At 40.0% G+C, this 26,254-nt stretch overlaps 1 long non-coding RNA gene and 1 other non-coding gene across 8 annotated transcripts; both read right to left on the bottom strand.

Annotated features, from left to right (window-relative positions):
- Positions 1–1,414: 1,414 nt before the first annotated feature.
- Positions 1,415–8,393, bottom strand: LOC108640687. Of its 7 annotated transcripts, none has more exons than XR_001921388.1 (6): positions 8,339–8,393; positions 6,546–6,595; positions 5,661–5,730; positions 5,000–5,078; positions 3,502–3,554; positions 1,415–2,945 (listed from the first exon to the last, which is right to left on the bottom strand). It is a non-coding gene; the product is annotated as an uncharacterized LOC108640687 (long non-coding RNA). The 7 variants fall into 7 exon arrangements; XR_001921386.1 differs by lacking the exon at positions 8,339–8,393 and adding an exon at positions 8,201–8,314; XR_001921387.2 differs by lacking the exon at positions 8,339–8,393 and adding an exon at positions 7,813–7,965.
- Positions 3,098–3,168, bottom strand: LOC112841222. Its single transcript, XR_003212834.1, has one exon. It is a non-coding gene; the product is annotated as a small nucleolar RNA SNORD50 (small nucleolar RNA).
- Positions 8,394–26,254: the final 17,861 nt, after the last annotated feature.

The raw sequence follows: 26,254 nt of genomic DNA, 5'->3' as shown, positions 1-26,254 counted from the left end.
ACCACTCAATTAAAAAGAGACTGCTTTTTTACCTTGTTACTAAAAGGGATACATGGCAACATTCCAGAACAAAGTTTGTCTAACCACTGATTTCTTGGACCACAGCCCAACAGCCATGTGACGCTTCTAAGCTCAACACTGATGACGGTTAGTGCAAGATCTCACCAGACTAAAACACAAAAAAGCAAACTGCTTTCATGCTCTCTACTGCACAAATCTCCAGTTAAAGCTTTAAATCTAACAATCTGTTTTGTAAAACTGAAGTTTAATCAAGTGCTTTTGCAGAGAAATCTCATGCCACATCTTCCAAATGCATCAGAGTAACCCTTCACAATTACTCCCCATCTCAATCACTTGTATAAAACATCACTCCAAAAACCACACCAGAACTAAATCCACAAGTGGTTTACAAACATTATCTCCCTCCCACAAAGCAAAAAAGCTACTTGCCATTTTAAAACTGGTTACAAAAATGACCTTCTTGCATCACTTCCACTAGTCCCACATTCCAAAACCTCTGGAGTATCATGGTTAAAATATTTGTTCATGTTTGCAAATACCAAACTTTCTAGACTAATACACATTTTTCATCCACAACCCATTTTCTGTGGCCATACAGGAAAATTCATACAGAGTTTTGCAGCTCAATATCCAATATGCCTCATCACTGGCCACATCTACCTTTTTCTGATAAGTGAGGCAAATCTTTTTCATGATTAAAACAATGCTTTACAGGGCTTCACAGAAATGCACAGTAACCCCCTTTTTCTAATGCTGCCAATCCTACATCCAAGACCATCTCCAACGAATGTGCTTTGGGTACCTGAAGTACCACCCACAATCCTGAAACTTTGATCCCCAACCTCACAAGACAAACCCTCACTAATTTTACTGGATATACACATGGCATTATCTCCTTAAGAGCTTTCACATTTTGTATTATCAGCCCAAAGGATAAAAAGATGGTACCTTTAGTCCAAAACACATACCACACTCTTCTGACCCCACAACGAAGTCATGCAAATCCTTTTGAGTATCTAACAAAGTACTTACCAAATACTGCTGTCGTATTAAGCATCCCCGTCCTTTGCATCTTTTCAACCTCCATAAGACAGACCTAGCTCAGACTAGCAACTTCCAGACTTACCATCCAAGCAGCTTCACTAGATGCTGCCAACAGCACCCAGACTTTTCACAGAACTGCAGTGGGCAGATGGAGACCAGTCCCTTCCCAATTCTGAATATGGGATTACCAAGTTTGTTGTCCTGGTATCATTTAAACACTATGTGGAACATCATGTGTCCAGTACATGCTGCAAAAGGCAGCACAAGGCCACATTGCCTTTGTAGCTCTTGCAATTACCAAGCAGTCAGGGAACACTGTGGTGTGATACACACCTGATGGGCAACAGGCAAGTTTTTCACATCCTCATCTTTATTCAAGAGAAAGCATGTACAAAACATGGCACATGGAAATACCTACCATTCTGAGAAACACAGAAATAAAGGCTGTTGAAAGAGATGAAGGGAAAGCTGTTCTGTAGTAAATTTCTGAAGATTCCAACATTCAAGAGACTGATTTACAGCTGCTTGCTGAAAAGCAGCTGGCCACTGCTTATTAACAATAATAAACTATAGGAGATGCTCAGTGAGGCAATACACACCTGGAATTTTGTCAGTACCTTAGCATACATTTTAGTAATCTATTGGACACTTATTTTAAATTTCAATAGTTCATGTGCTGTTCCTGGTAGTGTCTTGCACTTTGTACTGCTCAGGCAGAAAATTGGGCTTTACATGGTATTTGTCACTTATCACAGGCACACTCCATGAGTTATAGGAATTTCTCCAGTTCTCTAGAGAGCTGCTAGCACCCAATGCTGCTATTTTTGGCTGCAGACTTTAGGGTTGTTTTTATGTATTTTGGTGCATTTCAAAATGATTCAGTAACTGTAGCTCTTTTAACTGTTAGTTATTATGCCATTCTCGTGTTTCTTCCTTCATAAAGCATTTCTGACAATTAGGCTTGACATTTTAAGGCAGATGGAGTCATACATAGTCATCTTGAAAATCCAATTTACTTGGTGACCAATTTATGAACCTTCATTCCTCTGTGGAAGAGTGACAATTTGACAAATACAGCAAATATGCTGCTACTGTGATACAGCACTGGTACTTTTCAAGTGACTGTCTAAAGCACAAGTTCTAGTGTATGTGGTCTCTTTTCCCACCACTGACCTCTTTTCCCCACACTGCAAGCAGCTAATAGTGCCAGTGTGTTCCTCAAGGAGCAGTTCCACTGTTGCAGTACTAGTCTTTCCATGCTTAAGTGGCAGTCAATAAAAACCCAACTCCTTGATTCCTCAACTGATACAAACTATGATGCGATCTGCAGACATTACATTTTTCTTTCTTACAAGTGTTTCAGGTTTATGCTTCCGTAACACCATTACCTTCTATACTTTCTCCCGTTTCCTGGATGACATCACCCTTAAAACGCAGACTCCCTGGTTTGCATTTGTGTACTCATTTTGCTCTCCCTTGTCTTTACAGGGCTTGCATGCGAGCTCTGTTTTCCTGAGTTATCGCAGATTTTCAGTATCAGAACGTGTAACCAATACAGTATTTTAAAAGGGTAACTGCTCAGGGGGTTTTCCATGTATTAATGCTCAACATTCATTTCACTAATTTTGCTGTTATCCTTCCTAGAGAGGGCAGCCTAATATTTTAGTAAGGCACTATTTTAGACACGCAGACAGTGATTTTGGTCTATATGCAGTTTCTGAAAACAGCATCTACTAAACAAAGTTGCAGCAGCTGTTTCAGCAGGTTGTAAAAGCACAGCATCCCACTCCAAGCCACAAAAACTTTTCAGGTGTAACTTCTTCCTGGTTACTGATCATCCACATTTGTCAGACAGCTCTGACAAAGTGTCCAGCTCATCACTGCAAACAGAGAGCAAGAGTGAAATTTCAATTTGCACATAAGCACACAGCACTTTGTATAAATTGTTACTACTTCTGTAAAAAAACCCCAAAACTAAAACCAAAGACAGTACAATACTTTTCTGGAAGTTTAAATCAAATATTTTGGTCTCGTCTCAGATTCCGGATCCGTATTAAGTTTTTCAACAGGGAATTCAGGTTCGGGATAGGATCATCACAGATGAGACAAAGGAAATACAGAAAACAAATATAGTTTTCTAAAACATTATTGTTTTCTATAGTTTGCAGACTGCAGTACAAAAGTTAAACAATCTCAAGTCCTGTTGTATTTCAGTAATAAAGTACATAGGTTTGAAAGCTAACTAAGCTTAGGCACAGCTATCAGCACACATTGTGCTTTAGGGAACAAGTATTTTTAAATGCCAACTATGACTTAACATATCATTAATCAATTAAGTATATTAATAACTGTCATAATACAAAAAAAATTGAACTGTAAGCACAGTTATTTTAGGCTTAAAATGAGAAAATATTTAGAAGCTTTTCAGTTACATACCTGAATAAGCTAAAAGCTTCTAAAAGTAAGTTCCTACATTTTGGTCCATTTTCCTGTTAAAAAAAAAAAATTTATTAGTTCAGGAAAGTTTTCTTCCATCACCCAGAATTACAACTTGCCACCTATTTAGGCTCTTATACAGTCCAAACTGCATTATTCAATATGTTGGATTAGTATCAATACACTAAGTCCTGAGAAACTAATTAGAAGACTCCACTTCAAATATGCTATTTCTAATACAACAATTTACATGTCACCTCTTTCTTTTAAATGGGGCTGACAACAATGCAGTTTTATAAAACAGCATTTTAAAAGATTACCATGACTGAAACCAGTTTTGCTGAGTTTCAAGGTACATACAGACTATGAAACCGATCACCTTCAAATGCTTCACCTGTTCTGTGTTAGTCTAAACTCAGAAGCCAGATTCACATGTGGTTTGGGATAGGTTCTTCACTGATCAGACATACCAGTGGTTTTAAGCTTTACTTGGTTAGGAAGCTTTGACATTTATTGGCATTCATACCTTCAGTTGAGAAGCAGCATGCAAGCATCTCAGCAAAGACATAAAATGCACTGGTTAGTGACACTAGCAAGGTTTGCTACTTCCAACTTTTCTCTACATCAGCCATGTAAGTCATACCACTTCCTACTTGCAATAGTGCCTGTCTAAACAATACAGCATTTTATAGGCAGCAGTGCTGCACAAGAAGTTTCACTCATACAAAACCTGTTCTTCAAAACAAAGTGCTCGTAGTTAGCAAGGTATTTAAAGGTACCTGTCTTGAATAACAAGTGGAATAAAGTTGCAAATGTGTAGTAAGACAGGAAAGTTAGAAGTTCTTACACTAACTTTCTAACTAAAACCAACCTGTGAATATACTTAAACACCAGAGCAATAAAATGAGTTGCTTTTCTTAACTGCTCACATCTGAGCGAGCCCTAAATAAACAGTCCTAAGAGGGTCAAAGTGCAAACATCATCACTAGCTTTCAAATACCAGCAACACTTACTTACCATACCTGGCTAATGCTTATTTACCTGCTATAAGGCAGGATACCTCCAATTACAGGGGTCTAACACTTCCCCCTCCCCGTGCTCTTTAAAGATGCAAGCATTTGAAACAGTACATATTCATGTCAACACGGACCTGAGATGGGTTTAAATAATGCACCAACATTCTTATTCACAACCTGGCGCATGCTGGCACCTGACTTGCACACAGGGGCAGGAGTAAAAGTAACACCAACTGGGATAGTGACTGAAAGTTTAAGTGCTTTCATCTCAGGAGCCAGATCCATACGAAGTTTCTCAGCAGTGTATCAAGTTTGGCAGTTTTATCACTATACACCACTTAAATACCAGTGACTGGGAACTATAACACCACTCATACATTCATATATTCCACAAAATAAGCTTTATGTCTTACATATGCAATGTACTGAAAAGGGAATGCATTACTTTAAACCAAAAATTTCCACTGCTGCATCAGTATTACCTCTACCTGTTGTAATTCCTGTTGCCAGGAAATCTTCAGGATGCCTCACATTCCAATTACTAGAAACTGTTCATGCACTCTAGAAATTTGAGTAAAATAATAAATTACAACATGTTCATACATACTATAACACAAGCAAGAACAACTGAATTTTACTTTTGTAACAACTGGTGGTAAGCATTTGAGTCAAACTAAATCGGATACAGATCCTTTCTTTCAAAAAGGTGAGAATATCAACTATACTTTTAAATAACAAACATACATTTTTATTAAAAAATTGCAACATTCGCATATTTACATTAACAAGTCTCTGGATGCTCCCTTTTTCTTTGTCTGAACACTTTCTTATATCAGTCACCCAATAAAGTGCAAATTCACAATTAAAAGCCATATTGAGGTAATACTTCAGATTTAGCATGAACACTTCAGATAGGCATTTTACCAGCTCTGACACAAAAACTTCGTAATTCCTCCAGCCTACACAGTTTTAAACCATGTCAAACATGCCTAAAATATAATGATATCTTTTATGATTATTTTAAAGCTAATGACTTAATGATTATTTTAAAGCTAATAATTTGGCAGCTACTAATTTGATCATGCACATATTAAACTAATCCACTTATCATTAATTTATCTCCACTAATCATTTGAAACATACATAGCTTTCAGGAAAATCCACTTGTGTGTAACAAGTATTCTTCTACATGTGACAGTGCTTCCATGAAGTGCTAAAATTAAAAATAAGCAAAAATTATCTTTTAAATTAGAAAACATCTCTTGCTATGGTCTAGCATCATCTATCATGTTACTGTGTCAGAAACGATCATCAAGCACTAAAAATTGACTTTTTCATAAATTCAATATTCTTCTGGAACAGTCTTTAACACCCGACAAGCTGAAATTTTCTATGCACTAGAAAAAAAGTTACCCTGAATTGGTTTGGAACTCTTTTGCAACCATGACAATGGCTGAAGACCGAAGACATTCAAGCTTTTTATTCAAAAATATTTGAGTGGTCATGCATTTATTCACAATGCAATACTGCTTGTCCGTTAGTTTGCAGGATCATCACCTCAGTAATTACATTTAAATATGGTCATGTATGTATATTAACTCAAAGACATATCCAAGGCAGACAGCTAACTCACACTACCTCAACAATCAGTATAATTTAGCACAAGCTAACCAAGTCATTTGTGACCTGGGTCTTCATGTTAATATAAATGCCACATCAAAAGAAATGCAACTAAGAACTGACCTATGGGCTGACTAACTCAGCAAAGAGCACCAAACCTTAAAATTATCAAATAATTACTCATCGGTTTGATGGCAGCTATGAAAATGCAGTGTACTGGTTTTCCTTTTTGTCCCACTTAGTAGCCATACAAAGATGACAACCCCACGACACTTAAAACTCCCCATACTTTTGACAGACAGAAATATGGAAACCAATTAAGAAACGGAAGCATTTATTAACTTGGTCAGTAACAGAAATGCAGTATTACTTCTAGAGCAACAATAATAAAAATTCCAGAACTGTTACCTTAATACACAATGTACTGGACACAACAGAAACCCTCCTCTCCATCATACCTAAAAACAAAGAGTGAACAAACTTAAAACTTGAAATCAGTAGATTTATATTACCAGGCCAATAAGTCACACATCATGAGACAATTGTCAACAATCTCTACCCAACAAGTTCGCTGAAGAAAAGCAGCAAGAAATGCAGTTTTAAGTAACAAAGGAGTTGTTATATCACCTTTCAATCTCATATTAAAAGCATTGTAGAAATAACTGCATGTACCTGCTGTTAAACTTCACTGTAAAGCATTTTCAATGACAATTCATCATTCCAAGATTTCAGTCCTCTAAGTAGAAGAACTGATTTCCACTGGTTTAAAAAATCGTTTCAAGCAGGTAGCAAGTATCAAAATCCACTGACTCAACCAGCAGAAGAAATGCATGACGAAGTATGTTTTACCATATACAATACTCAAAATATGCATGTTCCCATGAAAATGCTTCTCACTCTGCACTACACAGATCAAATAAATGCAGCAATCATGGAAAGATAACTCATCACACATTTTGATTCAGTTAACAAAAACAATTTAAGCTATGGAAAACCTCGAGTAAAGCTTCCGCGTAGTGGGTGTAATAAACATTTTTACTTTAAACTTCAGTTATTGAGTGTGAGGATTACTACTGGTGTGTAAAGAATCAAAAATTTTACTGTTTAGTAATCTCATGTGTGATTCAGGCTATCATAAGACAAGCTAATTCAACACTGAATGAATGCACCCGACAACTTCCATATCCTCCTCATCTTTACTTGCAGATAAGAGCCTAGAATCATAGCTGGGTTTTTTTATTGTATTTCCCGTGCTTCCAGAAGTACCACAGCTCAGTGAGATCAGCACTGCAAGAGGGGGGAAAAAAGGCTTTTTAAGGCCACAGGAAGCTTTTTGGGGAGGTGGGGTTTTTTTCTCTGTTTTCTAATATATGTCCACTTATTCTATTGTATCATTGTCTAAAAAGCAAAGGAAACATCGTTAGTTTAAACGTTAATTCTATGGTTTACATTAAAAAATCAAGTAAAAGTTATGTTTGGTTTTTTTTCCTTGGCATGATACGTGAATTTCACAGTATTTTTACAAATCTTCTGCAGGACAATCCCACGATGCCGATGGCTGAGCCCTCCAAAACATATAGACAACACAAACGCGTGCACGAACCCTGTGCCACAGGAACAAGGCGGCTCCGCCTCGTTCGACGAGACCGAACCTTTTACTGGAACGAACACCTACCTCGTTCTCATTGGCATGTTTTATTTCATTCCTCTGCACTAGTCAACATTTTAGAAGGTTCCCAAAAGGGGAGGGAGCCCCGCCCGGTGGCTGAGAGCACCGCCGGGCTCTGCATCCCCGCACCGCTCCCTGCCGCACCGGAAGAGCAAAATGGCGCGGGCCAGGCAGAGCCTGGGGGGCCCCCTGCCGCGACTACCGCTCCCAGCGCGCACTGCGCCGCGGGACTGCGCTTCCGGCGGGGAGTTACCCGCGGGGCGTGCTGGGACACGTAGTCCGCCCCTGGGTCCCCTCGCACCCCTGGTGCTGCCCGCGGGGCCCCGTGCACGGGCGGCCCGCGGCCTGCGCAGGCAGGATTACGGCCAGCCCTACGCACGGCTCCAAGCCTCACCTGCCAGCTCCATCCTCGAGTACTACGCGAGCGGCGCCGCGGGGGACCCTCCCAAACGGCCAAGCGCAGGGAAAAAGCCGCGGCGCACCCCCAACCGCGCTGGGGCTGCGGCACACCCCGCAGTCCTGAGCGCCTTACCACGTAACTTCACAGCAGGCGCTCCGCAGGGAAAAAGGAGGCGCCACCCCCTTCGCCAGCCTTATATATACGTCGCTGGATGGGAACGAGGCTAGCCACGCCCCACGCTCACGAGACGAGGGGAGGAGACTCGGGGCCGCGCTTTGCTCGCGCGGAGGGGTTGGGCCATCTCTGGCCGCCCGGGCCGTGCGGAGGGCGCGGCGGTGGCTGTCTCGCCTTCACTGCCTCGCGTTCCCTGCGCTCCCGCCTCTCGGCTCTCGGGGCACGGCGTGTTCCCCGAGGCGAGAGGAGATAGGGGCACTTGAGCCTGGCTGTCGATCCCGGTGGTGTTCGTACGTTTTGCGTTGCAGGTTTTCTGCATAAAACGGAGAGCATTTCTATGTGAGTTTTTAAAGTGAGGGCAGGAACCAACCTGATGCAGATCCACCTCTCAGACTTAAAACAATGTTTCTCACAGAACCACAGCACCATTAGGGTTGGAAAAGACCTCTGAGATCAAGTCCAACCTATGACCTAACACCACCTTGTCAACTAGACCGTGGCACTGAGTGCCACATCTGGCCTTAACACCTCCGGGGACAGTGTGAGGGTGGTGAGGCACTGGAACAGGTTGCTCAGAAAAGTTGTGGATGCCCCATCCCTGGCAGTGTTCAAGGTCAGGCTGGATGAGGCTTTGAACAACCTGGTCTAGTGGAAGGTTTCCCTACCCATGTCAGGGAGATTGGAGCTACATGATCTTTTAAGATCCCTTCCAACCCAAACCATGTTATGATTCCCTCTATGCCACCTCAACTTTAGCTGCTGGAAGTTGTGTGGTTGCACCTCAGTCAGAAAGTGACTTATTCTCCAGATGAATCTACCTCTTGTGCTGCTGTGGAAGTGCTAGTGAAAGAAATGGGAGCAGGTACCTGGGCTACAGTAGGGATAGCAGGAGCACTACAGCCTAGATGATTAAACTGATGGGAAACCACATCCCAAAATCTAATTTATGGGAGTTCTCACTAATTGTTTATAAATATTTCTTTTGGATGCCTGATTATTGAGAGATATCAATCAACTTAGTTGAGGAAAAACAAGGAAGGGTGAAGAAAAGCTCAAAAAATTGCTCAGTGTTTTGAGAAGTTATTAACAATATGACAAAAAAAACCATGTTCCACAAGGTGGGCTCTTAGTAGGAGGGTTTAACTTTTGGGAACACATAAGGGAAAAGCAAGTTGTGAGTCTAAAGTGCTAAAATATCTCGCAATTTTATTCCTAAAATTATTGAGGATAATACTACCAGAAAAAGTAAACAGCTGACAAATTTTAAACAGGTTTTATTCTGCAGCCCATGGCAGGGGAGGACACTCATTTTGTCTCTGCTTTTCTTCTTCCACAACCTGTTTTACCTATCTGAGATTCTCCTCTTGACTGCAAGGTACAACCAGCCCACTGCATTTTCTGATGTAGAGGCATGAGGAAAAAGGTCTACAATGCTGCCTCTTGCTCTGAGTGCCTCCCACCAGCACCTCTTTCAGCTGCTGTTTCTGCAGGAAAAAGCGAGAAGCTGTGAGCACCTGGGAAGAGTAGCTAGTGCTTCAGGCAGTGCTCAGCAGCCAAACTTGGGCACAGACAAGCAGTTTATGCTGTTGTTTATCTATCCATCTGACCTATTTAAAAAGCCTCAAAACTGATGTTTGCCACAGGGCACTGAAAATGTTGACCCACCCTTCCTTAGTGACATTAGGGTTAAAGAGAAGCAAAGTAATCACAGAAATTAATCACTACTTGATCAGCCCTAAAGAAAGACAGCAGCTCCTAAAGCTAAAGCCCCTAGAAGTGCTAAATAATCCCATGTTTTCAACAGCACCTGTGGAGGGCTTTTACGGCATGTTATTCTCTCAAAGAATGGAATTTTTTTTTGGAGGGGGGAACCAGACAGACTCATAATTTAAACCCAAAGTACGTTACATAAAGCAGGAACAAGTCTTGCAGGGTATACCATCTAAGGAGTCCCTCTGCCGTGCCTTTTCCAATTGGACACGTCTATCTTGTATTGGCCTTTTTAGCCACCAGTGCGCTTGTAATAAATGTGGGTAGAGCCCTTCCCAAATCTTCATTCGCAAAGCCCAGCCATGAACGTTACATAAAGCATGAACAAGTATTATTTTGGTTTGCATTTGATAATAAGAAGCCTATAAATAATGAGGTGACTCAGGCCTGTCCAGACCTGCAAGATACTGCTCTGTACTGTGAGCTTTGCAGACAAACACAACTGTGCAGTCACTGTGGGGAGCCTCACACCTTGCAGTGCTACTACACACTGGCTTTTGTAATTTAGCAGAGGAAACTCTTCATCTCTCTATTAGACTGTAGGGTACAGGTTTCCTAGCAGTACCTGAGTGCACGTTGTATGTAAACTTTTTATCCCCAAAGAAATGTGCCTCATATTTCTCAACATCACCCAAGTCTGCTAGCACTGGAGAAATCTATAGGTCAAGTGAAGTACATCTTCATTGCAGGCAGGCAACAATTACAATTACAAGGCTGAAAATAATTATCCAAACCAAAATGAAAATGTACACCACAATTATAGATTTTATTTCAAAGTAAGATTCCTTCTTTTGCCTTTCTTTCCCCTTCTTCAGGCTTCCACATCTTTAACCTATATCCCAAGTGTCTGGATGAGGGTGTAAGACATAGAGCAAGACCTGATCCTCAAATGCCACTCCTCAGAGAGATCCTAAGGCTAGAATGAACCATAAACCTGTTTGCCATAAAGTGTTAGTTTATAGATGAGTCACTTCTGAATTTAGCTCACCACACAACGGCGCATTCATGCACAGCATCAGCACTGTGGGAAGGGAGTGTTGGTTATGAGATCATGGGGGTGTAGTGGATTGACTCTGTTGAGACCTACAGAAATATATGCTGGCCTGAAAGGATGGTGGTGTGATTACCCTCCAGGGCTTTTCAGTTCCAGGCAACTTGCTACAAGTTCTTTTTCTTGTTTTAAATTATTTCTTTCTTCTCTCGTTCTTTCTCTTTATTTCTGTCTCCCCCCTGCCACTTCTCCTCTGTTCCTATTTTAAGTTTGGCTTCTTGGAATTTCTCCAATAGCATTGCAGCTTTGATGGCTCACACCTCTTGGTTTGGTTCGGTTTGGGGTTGTTACCAGTGCATCCTTTGAGATACTGAGTTCCCTTTCCCTCTCACTTCCCCAGCAGGAAGTCTATTGTATGCAGGTTTAATTTCTTCCTTCTCAGAACAGATAGTACTAATTGTAAAATCCTGGGCTGACTCTGCTGTATTTCACATTATGCATCATAAAATGCATGAGTTGGGAAACAATTTCATTTAGCTTATGAATTTGCCCCTGGATTTAATGTCTTACCAGAATTTTTGATTTGAACTTCTAAATTATATCTCTTTGAATTTTTAGTCACTTTATTGTCACAGAAATATTAGTACTCTTTTTTCTTTAAATTTTTATAATAAGAAATGAGATCATAAAAACTTCAGAATAGTTGTATGGGGTCAGATCAGAGGTCTACCACCCCCACCTCCCACTAGTATCCTGCTTCCAACTGTAGCCAAAAGTAAATGCCTAGGGAGGGGAGTTGGGATAGAACAAGCGTGTAGGGATCCTTCCCTGCCCAGCCTCTGGGAATATAAAATTCAGAAGCCTCTTAGGAGTGGGTTTGGGGTTTCTTTTATTATTTGTGTGGGTTTTTTGTACATGAGAATTTAACAATTCTCTATTAATTTTCTACCCATAAATTTTTTCAGTCTTCCCTAGAGCCTGTATAAAATTTTGGCATTCCCAACAATGGGCAGGGAATAGCAGAGCTTAATTAGCATTATAGTAAAATGCTCTTCCTGTAGTTCACTTTGCAACTGCTGTCTGTTTGCTCTTTGCAGTTTTAGAAGCAGTGAGCAATGCATCCCTCTGCACTTGTTGAGCCCCTGCTCCACAATCTCTTCTTCAGGCTGAGAAAACCTCATTTATTTAATCATTCCTCACAGGGCGATTACTTCCTACCTTTGACCTTACCCTCACTGATCTTCTCCAAATTTTTTTTTGTTTCGTTTTGAGATGGGAGTCACAGAGTATACAGTGCATTCAGGAAGCAGTTCCTTTATGGGCTTATGCAGATGTGTGATGATATTCTCCATTTTCTTCTTTGTTCCCCAGCACTTCCTAAACTTTGGTTTCCTTTCTTGGTTATCGCTGTGCATGGAACTGACATTTCCACAGAACCATCTGTCATAACTGCAGGATCTCATGTCTGAGCAATAAGGGTCAGAGCCCACCACTTTACATTTGCTGTTGTGTTTTCTTTCCTCAATGAGCAGTGCTTTTTACTGATCTATGTTGAATTTCACATGTTGCTGTTATACTCACTCAGCTTTTTTAAGCTTCTACATTTACTTTTGCGTCAACAATGACTGATTACTAATTTTTTTACCCCTCTGCATGCCACCTTTTTTAGATCAATTCAGTAAGTTCATCAGTACAGGTCATGCAGATTTCTGAGGTAGTTTTCTTCCACTCTAAAAATGAACCATTTACTTCTATCCTCTGTTTCCTACCTTTTATCTTTTATCCCATGTCTGCTTAGTTTGCCTAAAATCATTTGCTAAGAGGCCTTGGGGAATCTGTGCATTAGACCACATTAGCACTTGCTTGACAATGGCAAGCATGACATGAGTTTACCGAGTGTTCTGACCACTGTCCTATAGATGATACTTATCTAGATGCACACTAGTGATTTTTTAATTATTTTCCTGGTACAGATGTGAGGCTTAGTGGGCTGAAGTACATTATAATTGTTTGCTACTTGCCCTTCTTTAGCACCAGAACAATTTAAAGGGGAGCTCACACACAGCAATTAGCAGTTCAAGTGTTTCACTGGGTTCCTCCAGAACATCATTTGATCCTGTTGAAACTGCAGCATCTTCAAGAACTTTGAACCAATTTCCCTGGTGAAAGCCTCAAAGGTAGTGTAATGCACGGAATTTCCCCAGATTTTCCACACTGAACACAAGAAAAAAAATTAATGCAATTGCATGGCCTGACTTTTTCTGAACAGACTTCCTGTGCCTCATGAATTTGAAAAAGCATATATTATTAGTTTTGATAGACTAAACAGTGTTATTCTGACATGTATTTTGTGATCTTCTTTTTACCCTTTTACAAGCCTTGAATGGTGATTTTGTGCCTTCAAGATAGTGTTCTCAGTTCATCTTCATACCCCTTGTGAGGATTTAATTTCTTTTAGTTTCATTTTTAACAAGCATCTTCATTTTTAGATATGTCCCCTTTCTGAAGTTGAGTACAGCTGTGGTGGATATTTGGGTTTTCTGCTACAAAGATAATCTAAGTGTACAATACTTACTTATACTGACACATTGGGTTTATTGCCATAATCTAATCAGTTTATTTATGGCTAAAATTAATGATAAAGAATAACTAAGCTTTATACAAGAAAAAAATCTCAAACCCTCTGCACTTGGTTACTTTAAAGAAACTATCAAGTTGTATTAACATGTATTAAGACAATCGAACTAATTAATATTAATGCTTTAAGTTAAATTGACTGATTTTCCCTCTGTTTGCAAAGGAAATTCTGTGTACTGTCTCTAGGAGTACATAATTGTAACTCTTTTATTGTTTAACAGAAGCGCTCATTATCTTGAACTACTGCAGCATTTCAGTATGCCCAAAAATACTTGGGGGAAATTTCAGTTTGAGTCTTTGTTAGTAGTTGAGAACATCATCTTTCTCTCTTGTTAAATCTCCTCTATGTTATTCTATATAAACAGCATATTTCTGGAAGATAACATGTTTTATTTAATTGCTATATAGTTGCTCTTTATCTTGCTGACTTTTGCTCACTCTTAAGAGGTGAAATGAACAGACTCGGGTGAGATGAAAGCATTGAAGTGGAAGTATTGTAGCAAGATGGGAGAAGAGCAACCTACTGTTTAATGTTCTTCTCATAGATTTACAACACGGCTGTTTATTAATATCATTTGTAATCACTTCATTAATTCAACAGGCACAGGGAAAATAAGGCTTTTCTGTCATATTTATATGGCCTTGGCAAATTGAGAGTCAAATCCACTTTTAAATAGGAAATATATCTTCACTTTCCTTAACAAGAGGCTTCCTCTGGTTCTTGGAGAAGACAAGGCTATTTGATTACTTTTACCAGAACTATTCTTAATATTGCTATCTTTAAGAGCCTTTCTTACAGAATCAGGAAAAACAACGCATACTCACTTTGCTCTTTTTAAAATCACGTACCGTGTGAAGTATTACAACAAAATAGAAGTTGTAAAACTGCATTCCAGTATCTGGAATTGAATCTGGATATGATAACTACAGATCTCTGGGTAAGAAAGAGGCACTCCCTTTGAAGTTGATAGTACTTGGAAGCTTCTTTAACTGCTTGGAATGTTTTCTTTGATAAAGTAAGACAATAAAATAGGCATACATATTATTTTACTCATAGTATTCATATTAAAACATATACAAGTTTGGGTTTTTTTTAAATAGCAAAGGTGCAGGAAAGTGTAACTACCTTAGCTACTGTGCCAATATATTAATTTTAATAGGTGTGATTTTGCATCAGGACTTCACTTTGGATGCTGCGTAAGTCTTTCTTTATATGAAGTTTGCATAGACACAGGTGTTTCTCAGTTCCTTTATTGTAGAATTCTATTTCCATGTTGTCTTGTTTTTAAAAACAGTAAGTTTTCCAGGATAGCTTAGCAGGTTTTGTGAGTGTGTCTTGCTCTTAGCAGCTCAGTTTTTCTCATACAGGGAGAGATCAAATAGCATTTTCTATAAATATGTTTTAACTTCACAGTTAAGTAGAACTTATCAGCTCCTGCTAAAAGGGATTACCTCATTCTTTCCTCCTCTCCTGTCACTACTACTGGCTACTACATGCTGCTACAGCAACTACTTGGTGCAATAGAAAGTAACTTTTTTTTAGCTTTAGTTTTCTAGCAAATCAGCCACCTGTGGTGACTCACATTGTGAGCATGTAGCTACTAGATTTAACAGAAAGGAAATGGTGGGAACACAAGCCCTGGGCTGGGGAAGAGTTGTGCCGGGTGATGTCCCCTGACAGCAACTAACGCTTAGACTGCTATAAATATGATGTGAAACCTCACGTTTGATCCATCCAAAATGCTATTTTGCTATTTAACTATGCCTGAATGCAAGAATTCTACCATTAAAATAAACAATAGTTGATGTTTAAGAAGTCTGTTCTTCTCCTCTTTGCTGATATTTACTCCTGTACTGTAAGGAAGAAATAATCTCTATCTAAATACAATTAAATTAAAGGGACAGTTGATATTCAGAGCAGTACCTTTATGACTGGTCCTACTAATGAGCAATGCAATTGTGATGCTCTGCCCTAAGATATATCAGATTAATGTGCTTAGTGTTTGAAGGTAGGAGTCTGTATTTGTAAAGAACAGAAAGAGGCAGGCAACATAGTTAATCCCATAACCATGATACTATTAATTAAAACCCAAATAAGCCATTTCAGCTGTGTAAATAATTTGTAAACTTGTAGAGAAGGTAAACTAATATATTGATAACTTCCTAGAAGGGAAGTTCACAGCATTGTAAATTTTTACCATGAACACAAGGACACATTCCCTGTCCTGATATTCTTGGCTGGAGCTGGTAACTGACCTCCTGACACAGCTGAGGCTGTGTCCTTCTTTTATGATGAAAGTGTTCAGACAAGATACCTCCTGCTGAAGGCCCTCTGATGCTCTAATCTGCTTTGCCTGGTTGTGCTCTCTTGGATTTTCACCAAAACTCAAAGGAGCTCACCCAGGCTCACAGGGCAACAGGGGGAAAGACCTGGGCATTTCAGAAGTTTCATGCTCTCTCTGCCTGGTCAACAGCAGACAGTAGAGTAAGACAAGACCACCTTGTTTTCTCATCCTCGGTTTTACTTAAGCTGTGTAGGAAAAGTATGGGACAAGGGTGACACTCCTTGTCAGCACTGGGAATATGCTCTGCTTGGCTACAGAATATGCAGCTAATAGGCAGATGAGATTTCTTTATGCAGTTCACGTGACATGAAGAAATTCCTCTGCCAGAGGTAATGAGCGCTCACAATTTCTAAACACAGAACCCTTGCAGAGCAAAGTGAAGTCTGAATCTTGAGCTGTAGTCCTATTACAGACATGAATCCTCTGGTGCTCCTTAATCTCCAGTTGCTGCCAGAGTCGCAAGGTATACTCCTGTCAGCATCCTTTGCAATCCCTGAGCCAGGCCCTCTTGGGAGCCAGGAATGGATGACTAGGAGATGCACTTGTGGAGACTCTCTATTCCTCCTCAAAAAGCAATGCTGGGGAAGTTTTCAGAGAGGCTAGTGATCAGATCAGAGAACATGCCTCCAGGGAAGAGCAGTTGGCTCAGCCTCATCTGGAGCAGCTCCTAGGTGGAAGCCTGTGATGTTGTGCAAGATATAAAAAGGTCTCGCCAGTACCTGTTCTTGGGCAAAGCAAGCAGCCCACTGCTGTGGGCATCCCACTCAGCCCCCCTGGCAATTCCTGACATTGCACCCATATGGGAAAGAGCCCCCAGTCAGCATTTTATTGACATTGGATACAGAGCCAGGTGACACAAATGTTACTGATCCACGGATTCTGCATGATACAGCCTTTCTGCTGAACTCAATAGGAGCTGTGAACCAATTCTGTACTCCTCTAAAGTACAGAGGCTGCTGTACAGCAGCCTCTTCTGAAGCTTCAGAAGCTGCTACAGCGTGCTATAAATTGTATCACCTGAATGAAAAAAAAAATCTGATGATGGTGCTCTATTGTTTAAGAACAAAACAGAAACTTTTTGAGTACTGTTGAGGAAGGAAGCTCATCAGTGCAGCTTTCAGCTGTCTTGTGTCAGGTAATCTACTTGAAACTATTATAGTTCACTGGGCCAACACAGTATTTTAAACAACTACTTTGTCACATTTCTTTCATTTTTCTTTCTTTATTTTTTCTTTCTCTTTACTCAAGTTACTCAAACATGCACTTTGTCTTGTGTAAGTAGATATGAAGAGAGGAGGGGATCTCAGTTAAGGAAATGTTAATTGACACCTTTCATTTCTCTTCAAGGTCTTGTAGTTAATTGGCATGTTTAAGCAGTTTTCATGGACTGCATTGGGAGTTTGTGGCACAGCTTGATTGTAGGGTTTGTCTCTTACATGCAAGTAAGGGGTAAAACAAAATAGATTTAGCATGATGGATACATATTGTACTAGGAGTGTCATAGAGTTTGAAAACCTTATCCAGCCCAGCAGACTGTTTGTTGGGAGAAGCAGACTAAGAGATTACTCACGTTCTCTCCTTCTGGAAGTCTAGAAGGAGATCCAGCTCCATACATCCCTCTCCTCCTGTCTCCCCAGTTTGAGTTACCACAGACCACGCTAGGAGCTGCAGTAACTTGATCCTACTTTATATCCACGTTTCTCAACAAATGCAGGACTCATCTTGCAGGCCCTAGAAGGGAATATCATGCAGAGAGGCTCTTGCCCAAGTTTCTCCACACCCTGCATAGGACAGGGCTGTGGGACTGTGCACAGCCAGGGATTCCTGAAGGTCGCAGCAGAAGAGCCGGTGAAGGAGAAATGTGCTGCAGGATGCTGCATGACAAGACAAGAAGCTGAAACCTTGTTTGAATTCGTGAGCAATTGGTTTTACAATGATGATCAGACGTGTACACCTGACCCACAACCAGCCTGGGAGACGGATGCTTGAGTGGATAAATTTTCCCCACTTTATGATTTCGAACAGGATAACCATTAAGACTGTTTCTCTGTAAACACAAGAGGGCACTCCCACCTCACTCCTCAGTGATTTGCAGCACTTGTAAAAGGACATTTTTAATGGAACAACACAGATTTACAGCTAATCTTTTCTACATGCCTTGATAATACAACACTATGCACTTATAAGCATTTATAGGTCACGCATTTATAGGCCATATTCAAGAAATGTGGTCTTGGTTTTATGCTTTCTCCAAATTAGAATGTATAGAGAAAAAATTGAATTTAATCCTGATCTCAATGAAGTAGAAACAAACCTCATATGTCCTTGTAAGCAGAATCACACTGAAACTGGGGAACTACAGACTGCTTGTTGAGATTTTAGGTGCATTATTTCATGGAAACAGAGATTACTTCTTTTGTCTACAATAAAAAATTCACTAAGAGAAACTACAGAAAGGGGTAATGAGATTTAAAGTTGTTACATTTGCCAATGCTTGCACGTCTTGAAGTAGAATGTCAGTGCCCCCTTCACATAAGTTTCCCTCATCCACTCACTCTTGTCTTCTTAGTGTGTTATGCTATCAAGGCTTTGCACACTCTAGTCACACAAAAATAAATGCTTACTTTTAAGCTTACTCAAGGGCCTCTCAGCTGTAGGGATCAAAGTCTCATTTGATCGCTCAGAAAGGTTTTAACAGCTTTTAATATTTTTTAATTATTATTTTATTATTTTAATATTGTTCAGCACAGTAACGGAAAAGCTAGGCTTGCAAAGTGGAACTTTCTGTTCATTTTAAAATACAAATAAAACCCACAAGTAATTACTCTTTAAAGAGAAATATAAATCTACAAACCCTGAAGTCCACTCTGCTACATGCTTATATTTCCTTCACTTGGAGAGAGTTATTTGGTATTGTTTAAAACTTTTCCATGGGGAAAGAAATTTTAGCTGCATTTTTAGCCTCTTCACATTCTTTCTGTAAGGTGATTTTCCATCCTATTTTGTATAAATGAGATCTGCTTTTCATTTTCACTTAGCAGTCCCCTCCCAGTGAAGTCTATTACTAGTCTCTGTTTCCTATACGAGACAGAAAATGCCAGGCAGTGGAATAAGGAGTGGAGTGGAAGGAGGGAGGCCTGGCAGTCCCCAGTGGGAGATGGCAGATTTTCATATGTGATTCTTGGCCAGATATGCTTGGTGATCTTCCCCAACACTTCTTTCCTCTTCTTCTTACCCTTATGATTATTTTGGTCCTTATGAACTTCACCACCAATTTCTTAATTTGCCCTTTGGCCAAGAGGTCTGATGTCTCTCTTTCACAGCAGTTTTGATTTGAGATGCTGAAAGCAAGGAACAGAAGAAAGAACAGCACCATACAGTACAGCACTCTGGGGGAAAATTTGAGGGAGTAGAAGTGCAAAGTACTAAAATAAGAAGTATGGAGAGTGCTGGCATTAAAAAGCATGTGAGTATGGGCTGTGGAGCGCTGCATTGCATTTTGTCTTTGTGACACTGCTTTTTTATTTTATGGCCCAGCAGACCCATAAACTCATACTGACTATTCATAAAGCAGACAGTTAAGTATAGTTTGAAAAGATTAAAACCAGGAAAAGTGTTTGTAAAGTAACTTCTTAGAAAAATATTGAATCTAACTGAATTATCAGTTGTCAGCTGGCTCTTCAAAGAAATCCAGTTTAAAAAAATGTGCACTTTGCCTGAAACAAATGAAGTAGTAACAGATTCTTTTGTGTGAAAGGGCTTATTTAATTTTTAAGCATGACCTTCTCCTCAGTAATCGTAAATGATTTATAGGTATCAAAGTTTCTGAAATGATGATCATAAAAGTTGACTTTTAACTATGTTAATGAACCACATTGAAGAGGCTGGCTGCTCTACAGAAGGCCACTTCTGCCAGCCCCAGGAAATTGTGCCCCCAGTAAGGGTCAGTAGTGATTAATAAAACAGAAGAAATCAATTTGAAGTGCTAGTGACCCTCCCACAGGTTTGGGGTTTTTTCCTATAAATGCTCATTCTTACGCATGGCAAAGTTTGGGCATGTCTTGAGTTGTGTAAGGAAAAGTTTGCATTTTGTGCAGGCAGCTACCAGTGCACAGGGTATGCTGCAGTGCACGAGGAGAGTCCTGTGGCACTGGAGGCAGCATGGGGAGGCATATAGGCCAGTGCTGTCCAGAGATAACCAGTCTGGACAATGTAGAGTCAGTAACTTTCATTTATCAACTAAGCTTTAGCAATAAAGAGTTAAACTGCTCTCTGTGTCTAGACTTCAGTTTTGAATTGTTTAAACAGTGCAAAAAACAATGTCCAAGGAGAAAACCTGTGAAATGCCTTACATCAAAAATGTGTGTTTAAATCATATTAGCAAGTAAAAAACATTATTTGCTTATAGCATTTACAGATGGTAGCTTAAAAAGGTTCTGAAGATAGATCCTGAGAGGGATAAATTAATAATCCTGAATCTCATCCATGCTTGAAAACATGAGTCAAATATAATTCCAGACACTTGGAAGGCTGCCTGCCCAGAGCAACCTACCATGGTTAGTGACAGAGTAACTTCCTTCAAACAGCACTGAAACCATAAATAATGCAGATTATTAGCGTACTTGACTGGCTGTACAGAGATTGGAGGACTAATGCAAGGAGGAAAATCAGCAAGAAGAATTACATGGGAGATTGTGAAACAATGACTGTAAACAAAATCTGCAACAATAATTCTCACTAATGAAATGGAAACCTGCTTCATGTTATTTGTGTAGTATGAGAATGGGGCAGAAGGAGAAGACATAGAAATGTTTCGGTTTACAAATACATTCGCTCAGAATCTGCTGGTATTAGAAATCCTTCAACTGACTTTACTAGACTTTTAATCAAAACTTACGTCACTGAGAAATACCAGAATGGAGACAACAGACTAATTTGGGTTAGCATATATATTCCTAAAAATAAGAGTCAGTGCTCTAGCCATCTGCTACCAGAGATCACCAGCAAAGGAAGAGTATCTGAAAAGATTCTGAAATTCCAAGCAAAGCATCCCCAAAATGCTGCTGAGCAGAAATTTCTCTCAAAAAATAGAACTATACAATTGTATGGTCTTTAAGCTTGGCCATTTATTCTCTCCTGTTCCTCAGTCTTTAAGGATTTTAGTGCTTTTAAAATCTGTCTTCAACAAAAAACTACTACATTTGGACATTGAGGGGTAAAAAAAAGGACTTTAACATAAAACCGTTAGTTAAAAATATGCAAATGTTTCTTAATTGTTAATGCAGTTGTACAGCATTCATATATATCTGTCTCAATCAGAATTTGTAGAATATCATAATTCAAATACAAAAGTACGCACGAAAGATTTGACTTTCACATGAGAAAAGTGCCTACAGTACTGTCAATGGACCTTACTGGCCAAACAGATACTGGACAATTTCACAAAAAATCAGTTCAGATATAGCATGCAGCCCCACACTGAGTAGTATGCAATACTGTTTTCTGATGAATACACACCATGCTGAATAACTGGTCAGGGTTTTCAGGCACAGCTACAAAGTTAACAGGTGAAACCAACAGAAGAGGTGCAGCTCTTGGGTTTAGGGTATGATTAGTGCATTTCCATTGGACCCCTGCCTTGATGAAGAGCACTGTTTTAGAAATAAAAGCTAGTCCAAAAAACAAATTTAATAGTGGGTAGAAAAAGTGAACGACATTGATTTGGGAGTAATGTAAAATAAAGGTTTGTAAGTTTTTGTATCTTATTTAATATTCTTGGTCTCGCCCAAGAAAGTGGATAACGAATGGTGGAGTGTTGTCGGCAGTCAAAGAAACTTGGAACATTTTTATACCAATGTCAGTGTTCAGAACTCTCATAATACAGATTAGCAAAATATAGTGTATACTTTACACTGTATTATATACAGTGTATTATACATGTCATATATTTACACACTGCATAACATGTATACATATATGTATCTATCTGTACACAATATGTTCATATAGTATGTAAGTTTGTGATATATGATGTATATCTAGCTCATTTTAGGTTACTGCTTCACAAAGACCTTCTGTTGATTGTTGGCATTTGCTGTGAAGGACAGGTCTTCCCTGTCTTTCCGCCACGACAAGGCTATGGGGAAGGCAGTATGGGATAAAACTATTGCCTGAGGTCTCCCCTGGGCAATGTTAGAGTTTGTTGATGGGAGTTATAGACAATTTCAGCTTCCCTGGCATCCCAGCAGTACAAAGAGTACGGAATAGAAGTTAAATAACCTTTATTGCCAACTGTAACTTTTGATTTACCCATTCAGAAGCTGAGGGAGAAGTGCTTGATTAAGTAAGGTTCTGTTGTCAGTCTGAGGTTATGCAAAGACACTTCAAATTTTAGAAGTTACTTCAGAATAAGCAATATAGAAGAGGCCCAGCTTACTGTGATTTTTTTGTCTTATTTCATCGTTAAAATATTTTGTCACTCTTAATGCGGCATTTAACATTCCAAATGCGTGTACAGGCTTTCTGTCATCCTAGGTTACCATCAGAATCATAGAATCAGCTGGGTTGGAAAAGAACCTCTGAGATCATCAAGTCCAACCCTTGATCCACTACCGCTGTGGTTACTTTTGTATCTAAATAGTTATGACTACAACCTTTACTCACTTGTAACTCAGCCAAAACTCCTATTAACTTAAATAGATCCATAGATAATAAAATTTTTAATGCCAGAGGGATTTTAGTACATTGTGTTTATCCCCTCTTATGTTTCAAATACCAGGCATTTAAACTGAAATACTTATCGAGCTCATAAAAAATTAACATACATTAAAATGCACCAGAGTTTGTAGCTTTTTTAAATAGATATCATTATTGCAATCTTAAAATATACTTAGAAAGGTTAGGCAGTTCTGCATAAGAGAAAAATAAAACATTTGCAAAAAAATATAAAAATGTTCTCCTATCAATTAATTAATTTAAGTTTTTAACCTGGCCTGCAGGTTTCCCATGGCAGGGCTCTTAATCTGTCTTTATGGATTTATCTGCAGTAAGTCCTTTATCAGGACAAAGTTGCCAGAGAACTGGTGGTATCTGCCAGGTTTTCTCCACAGCCAGTGGATTGCTGCACATGCAGAGAAATCAGCCCATCCCCAGAGAAGCTGTGGATGTCCCCTTCCTGGAAGTGTTCAAGGCCAGGTTGGATGGGGCTCAGAGTGACCTGGTCTAGTGAAGGGTGTCCCTGCCCACAACAGGGATTTGGAACTATATGATCATTAAGTTTCCTTCCAACCCAAACCGTTCTGATTCCATGTGCCTTGAGGTCCCAGGAAGCAGAATGTATTTCCAGAGGGGAGAGCTTCTCTGTGGACAGGATGCACAGAATGCACAGGTTAAGGCAGCCAAACACTGGTGCTTTTTCTGGCAATGTAGCCTTCACTACACTTGCTGTTAGCTGTATAAATGTATCAGTGGCATTTTTTAGTGGCTATTAATCTAAAGTGAAAGCATGTGGATGGGGTGGGGAGGTAAGTCTTACTCCTTTAAGCCTTATTCCGCCACTCTTACAGTCCATCATTTGTAGAATCATAGAGTGGCTACAGTCTTCCAGGTCCCCACCTCAGTCCGAGGAGTTTTCTACTTCAAAAAGTTGCTAGTCCAAACCTTGTCCATATGGTCGGAAAAGGGGGCAAGGACATTTATCCTTCCTCTTTTGTAGAAGTCTTGCTACAGAAAACAGTTTAAGATTTCACTGCCCAGAGAAAGATAATGTTTTCCACCTCAACCCCCTAATGTCTGGGTGCAGAGGTAAACTAAGTCTGGTTGCTTAGTTGTCATGACCCCAGTGCAACATTAGGCTTTGTTGCCAAAGTAGTGGTTCAGAATCAAAAATATGAAACTCATTATCTTGCATTGCTAAGTCATATATTACTGCAATGCCTATAAAGCCATGCCTCATCTCACAGTCTCTTTGTGAAGCTGCAGTTTAAGAGTGAGGCTGCAGCTTAAAATAATTTGGTCTTGACATCAAGGATGTACAATTTTGAGGCCTTTATTTCTTCATTCTAATGACAGATCAAGTTGTTCAATGGGATATTTAAACACTGACTTCTAATATGCGTGGGCATGATCCACATACATCCAGCATCCTCATGCAGTTCTCCGGAGGTAAGCAAAGTGAGACACCCAACACTGCAGTTTGGGCTATGAAGGCTATTGAGCAGGTAATAGCAGCTCAGAGTTATTAATTAGCATGCCTAGATGTGACAAAATTATTAATCTGAGTGGATAATTTCTTATTTGGCAAAACAGCGATAACCAGGGCACTATGAGAAGGAAAGAGGTGAGTCATCTGAGGGCAGAAACAGTCACAAGTTTGCATACATTTTGCCATTTTAGCTGAACATTTTTAATTACTTTTTTTATGCCTGACTCAAAACAGAAAACCTGTGGTTTCAAATCCCAAATGTCAAAGAACTTAGTTGTGTAGTGTTCAAAACCCTCTTCTCCCCCTCCTTACTTCCTTAGATCTGTGCGAGGCACTGAGGACTCCCATAAGGATTTCAAATGCTCAGAGGGTACCATGTTTCTGCTCAGCAAATGTGTAGGCAATAAGGATGAAACCATTGGTTCTGTAGGAGCTTATTCCCTTCCTGAGCACTGACTAGGAGACCAGAAAACTGCCCTTTATGTCCAGTTGTAAATTCAAACATGATTCAAAGAATTCAAATAGTGAATTCTGAGAAGGTAGAATTACAAGTAAATATTCCTGCTGTACACAAACAAAAGCATTTTTAATAGTTCTCACATCTGTCATAAGTTTGTTGTCATTAATCTCAGTGAAGTTCTGCTGATGGATATTGAATGAGGATCTGATCCTCTTCTTTCATTCTGCTTCTCAGGAAGGGACTCCCTGTGTAGGCACGCTGGCTTGCCCTAGAAGCCCCTGTGTGGCTGCAGACGGGTGGTGATCATAGTGCAATCGTCCTCTAAATGGTGGGAGTTGCTGGGTGAGATACCAGCAGGCAGGGAACAAGTGAGTTACTTCCAGAAAAAAAAGTTAAATGCTGGTGACTTGATCTGCTTACTAGAGAAGGATGATTTTTATTTTTTTTTCAGAGGAAGGGCAGATTCGGGAGATACAGATCTAGAATTGAGAGCCTTGTCCTTGCAGCACAAGATTGCTGTTCTCAGGTAGCAGACCATAATCTTTGCGTTGAATCTGCAAGGCAGCATGGCTGTGGTTTGTCAGGCTTGCTCTGTCTGAGCTTTTCTTGGCATGCCTGTAGCTTGGTTTCACTTGGTCTAGTGTGTCAGGGACCTGAGTTGCATCTGAGGCCTTGCCATAGTTGGTCTGTGGTTGTGCTCATCAATGCGGCGTGGGAAAATACTGTATAGTTTCACTGTTGGGAACTGAACCTTGGAAAGAAGAACAACAGATTAGGTTAACTGGTGGGAACTTGACTTCTGGGAGAAAAACAACAGAGCCATTGTTGGCACGGAGTTGGTATCATAAGCAACTGTGATCTCAGTTCGCACCCTGACCACACCTGAGCCGATGTCGCAGTTGGAAAATTCCACAACTATGAGGGGGATATAAGATGTGGTTCTGGGTTGGATGGATGAGGAGGATGAGATGAACACTGCTTTGATCCAGAGGACACCCTGAAGGTGCATGGCCTACCTGCCCTTCTCGCCAAGCACCATGCTCCATCTCCTTCTCCTGCTCAGTGGCTTTTCAGAAATCCAGGGGTCAGTATGTATTAATTGCTGTCACAAGTAATAGAATAAAATTGCTTTGTTTATACTCTTCATGTCTCAGTGTTTGTAATTTTGGGAATCCTTGTGAACCTAGAACATCTAGCTATGAAGCAGTTTCTCTAATTGACCAGGTGTCTGTGGGACACAGCAAAGAGGGATGATAAGAGATAGGGCACTGCCCTGTCACTGGAGACCCCACAGCTGTAAACAGTTCTACACTTCTCAGATAAAGAAGTGGACAAAACTGGTTGCAGGGGTAACAAAGAACATAAATAAATATAATATTCTTGTGGTGGAAGGTATACCTGAAGTGCAGGGAGCTTCTCACAGTACTCTTGTACATTGTCAGTGCAGAGCTACCCTAGAAATGATAGG

Source organism: Manacus vitellinus, unplaced genomic scaffold, assembly GCF_001715985.3.
Source record: "Manacus vitellinus isolate BGI_N305 unplaced genomic scaffold, ASM171598v3 scaffold_4_pilon, whole genome shotgun sequence".
NCBI classification, from domain to species: domain Eukaryota; kingdom Metazoa; phylum Chordata; class Aves; order Passeriformes; family Pipridae; genus Manacus; species Manacus vitellinus.
This window is presented reverse-complemented; position numbering and strand designations above follow the sequence as displayed.